The sequence below is a fragment of the Hesperophylax consimilis genome, chromosome 26, assembly GCF_061612785.1.
Source record: "Hesperophylax consimilis isolate HC1 chromosome 26, BYU_Hcon_1.0, whole genome shotgun sequence".
Taxonomy (NCBI): Eukaryota; Metazoa; Arthropoda; class Insecta; order Trichoptera; family Limnephilidae; genus Hesperophylax; species Hesperophylax consimilis.
This window is the reverse complement of record NC_142861.1, coordinates 18,202,934-18,211,876: the sequence shown is the minus strand read 5'-3', so window position 1 is coordinate 18,211,876 and position 8,943 is coordinate 18,202,934. Positions and strand designations below refer to the sequence as shown.

Sequence of the window (8,943 nt, the reverse complement as noted above, 5' to 3'; positions counted from 1 at the left end):
GTTTATAATTTAGTTCTGTCTAGTTTTACTGTCGTCATTCGATATAATTCTGGATATTATCTATAATTATTTTTGGTTATTCATTTGATTCCGTCGTTTCTGTGGTTTCCCGTGGAATCAATTTTTTACTTGACAAAGACTTAGTAATTTCTCATAATAGTAGAGGTAAAAATGTATGCTTATATTGGACCACATGAAGTGGAATTATTTTAAGTTTGAAAAAAAATATTTTAAAATTTGTGTTGACATTGAAATTTCAGACGGAAAAGCCGGGAAAATTTCTCGACGTCGCATTTCATCGTTTTTCTATTTTATAGTTAAGGTATGGTTTAACAAAGAATAGAACAACAAATCAAATAACACATAGGTTAAATACCTACGTAAAAAGCGCATCTTTGGATGAAAACCGTAATTTACATAATAGTTTCCTCGTGTTGTAAATATTTTATAAATATACATATTCATGTATGATGTTTATTTTTACCTCGTTTCACTACCCCTGCATTTTAAAATATTAGCATTATTACTCCACGAGTTATTTAAATTTCCTTTTATTAAACTTGTATTATACATATAATTGAATCAATAAAAACTTTATTTAATCAGTTGACAGGTTTAATTGTGTAGCAATATGCCACAGTTTCCTGACAAATCTCAGTAAATATTATTTTAATATTTATTACATCCGTTGAATATTATTGATTTACTTAATTATTAATAAATGTAAATTTACACAAGTGTCTTCTTATGTAAACTGTATGGTTTTTATGCAAATAATTAAAAAAAGGTTTTTTCGACCGAGACAGGACTCGAACCTGCAATCTTCGGATTCGAAGTCCGACGCCTTATCCATTAGGCCACACGGTCTCGTGGGAACATCGCCGTAAATGGGAATCTAATTCTAATAACGTGATGTATTCTTGACGTCATCACAACCGTGACAAATGACGTCACAAACTAGTCAAACTCCGTACCAGGAAAAATGATTAATTTGCATATGATTATGTTTAGTCTTTATTGTGTGTTTTGGCCTAGCCTCGTGGCCTCAGTGACATCATAGTGTTACTCCATGCTAACTTTATCAGTTGTCTTGTAAATTTGACGAACAATTAAACATTAAGGCGAAGCTTAATGCTAAATCACTATTTTGATTAATCTTTATAACGAATTGGTGTGCATTATGAATATCAAAAAATATGCTTTAGATAAATTGAAGGTTTTCCTATCGTTTCGCTTGAGTAGAACACAAATAAAAAATAAAATAACTCAAAAAAAATATAAATGTAAACTACTAAAAAAAATATTTATTCAATAGAAATGTATGAACGCGTAAAGGAAGCAACATTAAAAAATACAGTATTATAGCTAAAATTACCTGTGACAGTTTCACTTGATTAACTTTTTTGCTTTCTTATAAAATTATTTACAAAATAAATAAAAAACAGTTTTGTGCTTGAAATCGAACGTTTCTAAACTCCGTTTGTCAAGCGATTTTAATGCCTATTACCTACAATATAAGATATACCAATAATATACACTTTTTGGCTTGTAGCTTCCTCTTAAACACAAATATTGCATGCTTACAATAATAATATAATATAATTGAAATATTTTGTGAATTCCGAAGCCAATGTTTTTTTTTGAGAGACAGAGTGCGTGCTAAATTGACTAGAACCAAAAGCTACCATGCCATTGGCAAAATCGGTTTCTATTCAAATATATATATTTAAGTTAAATAGACATTTTTAGTGAGTTTTACCTTTATTTCCAGTGATTTTAATTATACAACTTGAAAACCAATACTAAAATTACGAGCGTCGATTATCTACGTCACAGCGCGCATAACGCGTCATCTCTCCTCGTATAAATCATTAAAGAAGTAGGTGTTTTCATACATTAAACATAAGTCGATTAAAATAATACACAAACGTTTATTATTAGGTCCGGAAACGCGTGGAAACGAGGAAAATGCTAAATTTAAAAATAAAACAGACATATATCTTCTTACTACCTAGATCTGGGGGTTGCCGTAACCTTCGAAACCTTTCTATATAATTCCCACCTCCTGATAAAGTGATCTCAGTATCACCCACAAGATGCAAGACCACCTTTAAGAATCAAAACGTTGCCTAAAATGGCTCTAACCGAGTTTGGTGACTGTGCCAGACGTAATCGTGACACACAAGACTGTAGATAGGGCCGGTGATCCCAATCTGTGGAGGCGTAAGATGTCTTCCTTCAGTGGCGTGGAGGGGTAGAACGGGGCCGTCTCTGATGCCGTTGTAGCTGGTCCGAATGCTGTTTTCGCGTCCTTGATGCTGATTCCGGGTCTGGTCCGAAGGGGTAGGCAAGTCCGTGGTCCAGGGTGAAGCGGGGGTCAGAGTGAAAGAAGGCGAGTAAAAGCAGAAGTCGGAGCGAGGTAGAAGGCAGAGCAGAGAGAGAGGTGTTGAGCTGGTGGTGGTTTCTGGTTATCTAATGTTTCAAGGGACTGTTCCCGTTTTATAAGACCCCGGCGGCCTTCGCTGGCCGAGCGACGCTCACACGGGCCTGCTTTCTCTTTGATTCCTGGAATCGAGGCCCGTGTTTTGTGGCGCGCCCGCGGCCCGCCGCCGGGTTAGCTACCGCCTCTCGGCCGGTAATTTCGGGCCCTGTGGTCGAACGTGACCACGGCCTCTCTTTGTTCGGGCACGGTCCTCAGAATCGCGCTGGTGGAACGTTCGGGCGGCAAACCACCTCGTACGCTATGACGGCGCACGGCCCTTTGCTTCGGGTCGCGGCCGAACGTTCCCTCTCGTATAAGCACGATTCTCATAACCGTGCCCGAATTAAATGCTATACTAATTAAATGCTACTAATCCACCAGCTCTCTCGGTATACTTCCCTGCCCGTGTCTCCTAGCCAAGCTCCGACGTTTCATTTATTGTTTATATATTCATTTACATTACATTTTTACAAACAGAGGGTTATACAAGTTATCTTTTCATACATTGACATTTTCATTTTTACATAATTTACTCCAGTTTATTAAATTTAAAGACAGGCAAAGTTAAGGAAAATAAAGGATTTTAATATGGGGCGACCGCGTCCGATCACGGAGCAGTACGTCCGTTACAGTGACTGGATAATAATAATATTTGGATTATTTTAAAAATCACCTCAAGGGCTCAGTACAAATAAAAACATATTCTTCAATGCTCCATCTTATTAATCTGATCTAAATATCCAGTATTAGTAAATAAAGATTCTTGAAAACGGAAAAATCACGAAATATTTATTATATTAGTAAATAAAGATTCGTGATTTTTCCGTTTTCAAGAAACATTATTTACTAATATAATATCTCGTGATTTTTCCGTTTTCAAGAAACTTTATTTACTAATTTAATATCACGTTGTTTTTCCATTTTCAGGACGCATTATTTCAATATATATTCACGTGATTTTTCCGTTTTTAATACGCTTTATTTACTAACATAATATCTCGTGATTTTTCTGTTTTCAAGAAGCTATATTTACTAATATAATATCTCGCGATTTTCCGTTTTCAAGAAGTTTTATTTAATAATATAATATCACGCGATTTTTTCGTTTTCAATACGCTTTATTTTTCTAACATAATATCGCATGATTTTTCCGTTTTCAAGAAGCTTTATTTACTAATATATTATCTGGTGATTTTTCACGAGTCTACGCTAGTTACTACAAAATATTTATAAAGAATGTTGACCAGGTAACATTTTCGTTCCAACATTCCAACCATATCGATCGATATCTCTGCCTAAGAATTCTTCAAATTACTGCTCAATAATCTAGTTTGGCCCATTTCGCTCGGCACTGTTCGACAGTTTTGACTCGAACACATTGCATGTCGTCTGTCGTGTTTGGTCTATCTTTTATTTGTTATCTTTATCTTTAATTTGGTCTATCTTTTATCTTTATTCTGGGGCCTGAGCTTTGCAACAGTTCTGGAAATCGGAATTATTTATTTATTTATTAACGCCTTTTCAGAGGCTTTTACATATGAATAGTAAACGTTATACAGTATTTATTATATATAACTTAACTGCATTAGTAAGAAAATTTTGTATTTGTTTAGTTATAAATTGCAGATGACCACTTCAATAATAATTATTTATTTATATGAAGTTGATACTTTGTGATGTGACATATAATTTAAAATAAAACAATAGCTTTTATAAATGCCGTCCGACTATATAGTATAAAGCCCTGATAAAGCTACAGTTGTAGTAAACCCCGGTCGGCATTAAGTATAAAAAATAAAAGTGGTGTTTACCTAAGTTATTGTTTTTTTTTTAAATTATAATTATTTCCCTCCATCAGTATTCTGGGCAAAGATGAATACATATGGTAGTTAGTCCCAGAATTTTTGTACTGAAATAAATTCTGACTTGTAGTATTACAAAATGGAATCCGAAGGCAATTTTGTACTATCAAATACATCATTTAGAATTTTATACAGAAATATCAAGTCAGTGAAAATCCTTCTGTTTGACAATTTAAACAAATTCATATCTATACTTCAACAATATTATAAAAGTAGCTGACGTGTACCCGACGTTGGTCGACTTTTCTCCACTTTCTGTAAATACAATATGCATGTAAACCTTCCGGAAGAAATTATCTAAATGATCGTGAAAACCCTATCGAAATACGTTGCGTAGTTTAGAAGAACTAAGCGCACATACAGACGTGGATAGCGACTTTATTTAGTACTAGCTGACCTATACCCGGCATTGGTAGGGGTTATCCTTAGGATTTTTCTGTAGACATTTTCAAGATATACAATTCCGTAGTACATAATTTTGATGTATTTCGCAAGGTTTCGCCAGCGTTAGCAATGTAAGCGCCCGAAAACATTACTTTTACGACTTGATTATAAAAATAGACTTTTCTCTACTTTCTATAAATATAAAATGCATCTATTATACATATAAACCTTCCGGAAGAAATTCTCTAAATGATTATGAAAACGCTATCAAAATCCGTTGCGTAGTTTAGAAGAACTAAGCAGACAAATAGACAGATCATCAATTATTTTGATTATAAAGAACATTAGGCGAAGTCCACTATTTACAGACAAGCTTACATCTCAACCTAATATATATTTTTTGTTTGTTTTTAAAACTTGGATAGGTACGAGTATATCAATAATTATTTAGAGTATTTTCTGTCTTGAAATTGTGTCATGATGTCATGATGGTTGCCGCTATCGACTGCCACATTACCGGGCATAATACTATGGCGGCCGCCATGGATACTCAGACACAAACAACACAGCTGTTTTATCGAGGGCTAACTCAACCGACCCAGATTTGCAGATAATATTTATTTGGGTTTCCAGATGGTATTATGTACGATATCTTAAAAAATAACATTTATTTTTTTTGGAACTTAAAAACTTAAAGAGTTAAAGAGAAACTTGTGAACATTCGGTAGAAATTGGGAATGAGGTGCTTAAATTATGCTTAACGAAGATGTTTAGAGATTTATGCTTATTTTAAAAAAATTGTGTTTTATGAAATATTTGGCTATTAATTATAAAAGTATTTTTTTAAATATTAGCGCGCTCTCTCTATCATTCTTATTTACATTAAAAAAAATCCTTTTCAAACCATCTTCAGTAATCTTCTTCTTTATGAATACTTTTAACGGAACCTCAACAGATTGATAACATATTAATTACATAATATTGAAATAAATAAATAAAATAATAATAAGATTAAAAATCAAGCGGAGCGCGGGAGGCTGCGTGAATGTCTTGCTTTTCGTGATTTGTCAATATATGAATCTGACAGTATACAGGCAACTCGCACTTGTAATCTCACTATTTAGTGCTCGAAAGTAAAATCTGCTTACGAATTACTAATCATTTTTACAATGGCGCATAAATTTGCTAGCAACGTGAAAACCGTACAAAAAACTACAAATCCCAATGCGGGTAAACAAAAGTTCGGGCTTGTTTCCAAAATTGAATATTTTATTACACTATTTCGTTAGACATTCTTACAAATGTGTCATAATTTACCCACCTCACTCATTTTTTGGGTCGCTACACCTAGGGGTTCGTTTAAAAACACACATTCAAATATTTTCCTTTTTTTCAATGTGAGCTCTTCAATACGTTTTTAATACTTCATCAATATCAATATAATGTTAAAAGTTATGCATGAATATTTCAACACTGCGTAGATAATTAATAAAATGTCGTTTGTACCAATTTCATAATGCCAGAGCTCACCATACACATACACATCGGACGTACAAGATTGTGTGGAAGATACTTTGAGATACCTACTCCATTCAGAACCGTTAATTTTTTTGGAATGGTTTTGACTATATTTAGTAATCAACTCACAATATTCCAAAATACTTTTTTAGGTGCACAAGGCTATTTTCTTCATTACCTCTTTTATGTAGTTCAGATTCAATGATTAGAAAAAGCGACGGGTGACAAAGCAATCAGAATGACCTAAATTAACTGAGAAAACAATTTGTCTATGGATTTGATTAAACACGTCGATAAGAAAGGCAGAACCTAATTAGGCTGAGTCTGAAAACTCGGCGTTCCGCAAGGGTCGCCAATTGACCCACATTTATAAAGATTATTTATCTTCGGCCTTCTTTTGGGGGAGGGATTCGGAGAAGTATGTCAGAAGGGTTACAGGATAAAAAAGAACAGTGACAAAACAGAACGTAATGTAATATGTGAGGTAATATAATAGGTGAGGCTAGGTTAAATTTTATAACTTTTCTTAAATGTTCTGTTTTGCCACTATTCTCATTTTACTGTTCTAGTTTGTTATGGAACCGCCAAAAAGTTTACAGTTTAAGAATTCGTTAGCATCTGATATTTAATTAAATTTTAATTTGATAGTATAATTGTTGCTGCTATTTTTTGTTTGAATGGAACTTTTTTTCCATTCTGTGAGATGATGGCATAGCCAATTGTGGTATGTTGATAGGTTGAAGGTAGTGGGTAAGGAAAAAAGATGAGTAAATGGAACTTTGGGTAGTACTTAGCTGTTTAGATCTAGTCTCCAAACACGGCTAAAGTCATTAAAATATGCAGCAAATATAGTATGAAATAATTAACGAATTGTGAAAAAACACTGATTAATCAAATCGAATTGCAAATCTTCAGGATTTGTAGCTAAGCATCGTAACCATTCAACTACGGAGCAATATTGAAAAAAGATTGAAATGAATTTAGCAGTATTTGATAACTAGATCTGAATATCCATATCTATCCATATCTCTTTCCCCTCCCCAATCCCTTTAGTGTAATAATATATCCCAAATAGGATCAAAAAATGAACCTAAGGAACAAAAATGCTAGTTCAGTAGATCAATCGATACACCAGATAAGTGACACTATAGAGAATAAAATACGAATGATTATAAGTATGTGAGAATCGATCTGTAGTTGATGTGGGAATACATAATCAGTTTACATACATTGTGCTATGCAAATTTCAACTGATTATATGGTATTATTTAATCATCCTTTATACAGGGTGGCTTGTCCTCCTGAGGTAAATTGAAATAATTGACGAAATTAGCAAAAAATATAATATTATTAACAGGATGTCCTGTAAGCGTTGATGTATATAGTCTATGCCTCTAAGCTATGGATCAAATAAAATGAGGAGATAGAGGGGGTTATTTGAAATCGAAATGACGGGATATGTTGTGATCGAATTCTTAACCCTCGAAACCCTTAAAATATGTGTAAAATATTGTTGCCATGCGGGAAGTAGGAAGGGAGGTGTGGTGGCTGTCTATGTTGCCCGAATCCTTTCTATTTAAAACTGTGATATTTATCATTACTTGGCGGTAGCACTGACTTCGTAATTTGGCGGACGCGCGCCCAGGTCCGTACTCTGGTATGATATAATAATGAAACCATTTACATTTATAGAAATATAAGATTTTATTAGGGAGCACCATATTAGGATTAACATATATTAACATGCATATTATATTTATAAAGAGTGGAGAAAAGTCAATGTTTTATAATCAAGACGTAAAAATATATTTTCGGGGTTATACATTGCTAACGTTGGCTAATGTTGGCTATGAGACACATCAAAATATGAAAATATGGCTATGAACACATGAAAATATGGCTATGAGACACATCAAAATAATGTACTTCGAAATTGTATATCTTAAAAAGGCCTACAGAAAAGTCCACGATGGTACATGTCTATATCCCAACGATAACCCTCAGCAACACCGGTTACGCGTCAGCAAATTAAACTAACCGGTGAAACTAACTGAGTAGAAACCAGTGAATTAAACTAACCGGTTTCTACTCAGCCTACGTAAAGTACTTTGTGCTCGCAAAACTCGAAAGTAGTCGACTGATAACGCTGAAAATTTCAAAGTTTGTTGTTATTAGTGCCAGGAGGTTTTAGAATGGTAGTCGGTGACGCCCGAGGAATACTTAACGCAATATCTCTGCACCGTAATGAAATACGGAGTACAATTAAAGTTTTAACAGTAACATTGTGGTATACAGTAGTGAATGGTGGAAGAAGTCGAAGGCGCCCGAGAAAGATTAGCAATAGCGAAGCATTACAAGGGATCCACAAAAAAAACACATTACTCGTTTTTGAAAGCCATTTGGAGATTGAGATTGAGATTCATAATCCTACAATTATAATATCCTGTGATTGTTAACGAGTTTGCGCTAGTTCTTACATATTAATTTTTAAATTGAAAACCGCGGTAAGGGAAAATAGTGAATTGACTTGAGTGAATGTTTCCAATCGAACAAAAGTCCTTATAAGATTTTCCGTATAAACACTTCCAACTAGACACTCTGTATTTCCCAGCTCATCTCGGTTACAATCGGAGACATCTCTTGTCGTAATCTCGTGAGTAATTGCATAAATTATGACGTGCAGGGTGCATAGTACAC

At 34.1% G+C, this 8,943-nt stretch overlaps 1 non-coding gene across 1 annotated transcript; it reads right to left on the bottom strand.

Moving 5' to 3' along the window:
• Positions 1-794: 794 nt before the first annotated feature.
• On the bottom strand, positions 795-867 carry TRNAR-UCG (transfer RNA arginine (anticodon UCG)). The gene has a single exon. It is a non-coding gene; the product is annotated as a tRNA-Arg (tRNA).
• Between the last annotated feature and the right edge of the window lie 8,076 nt (positions 868-8,943).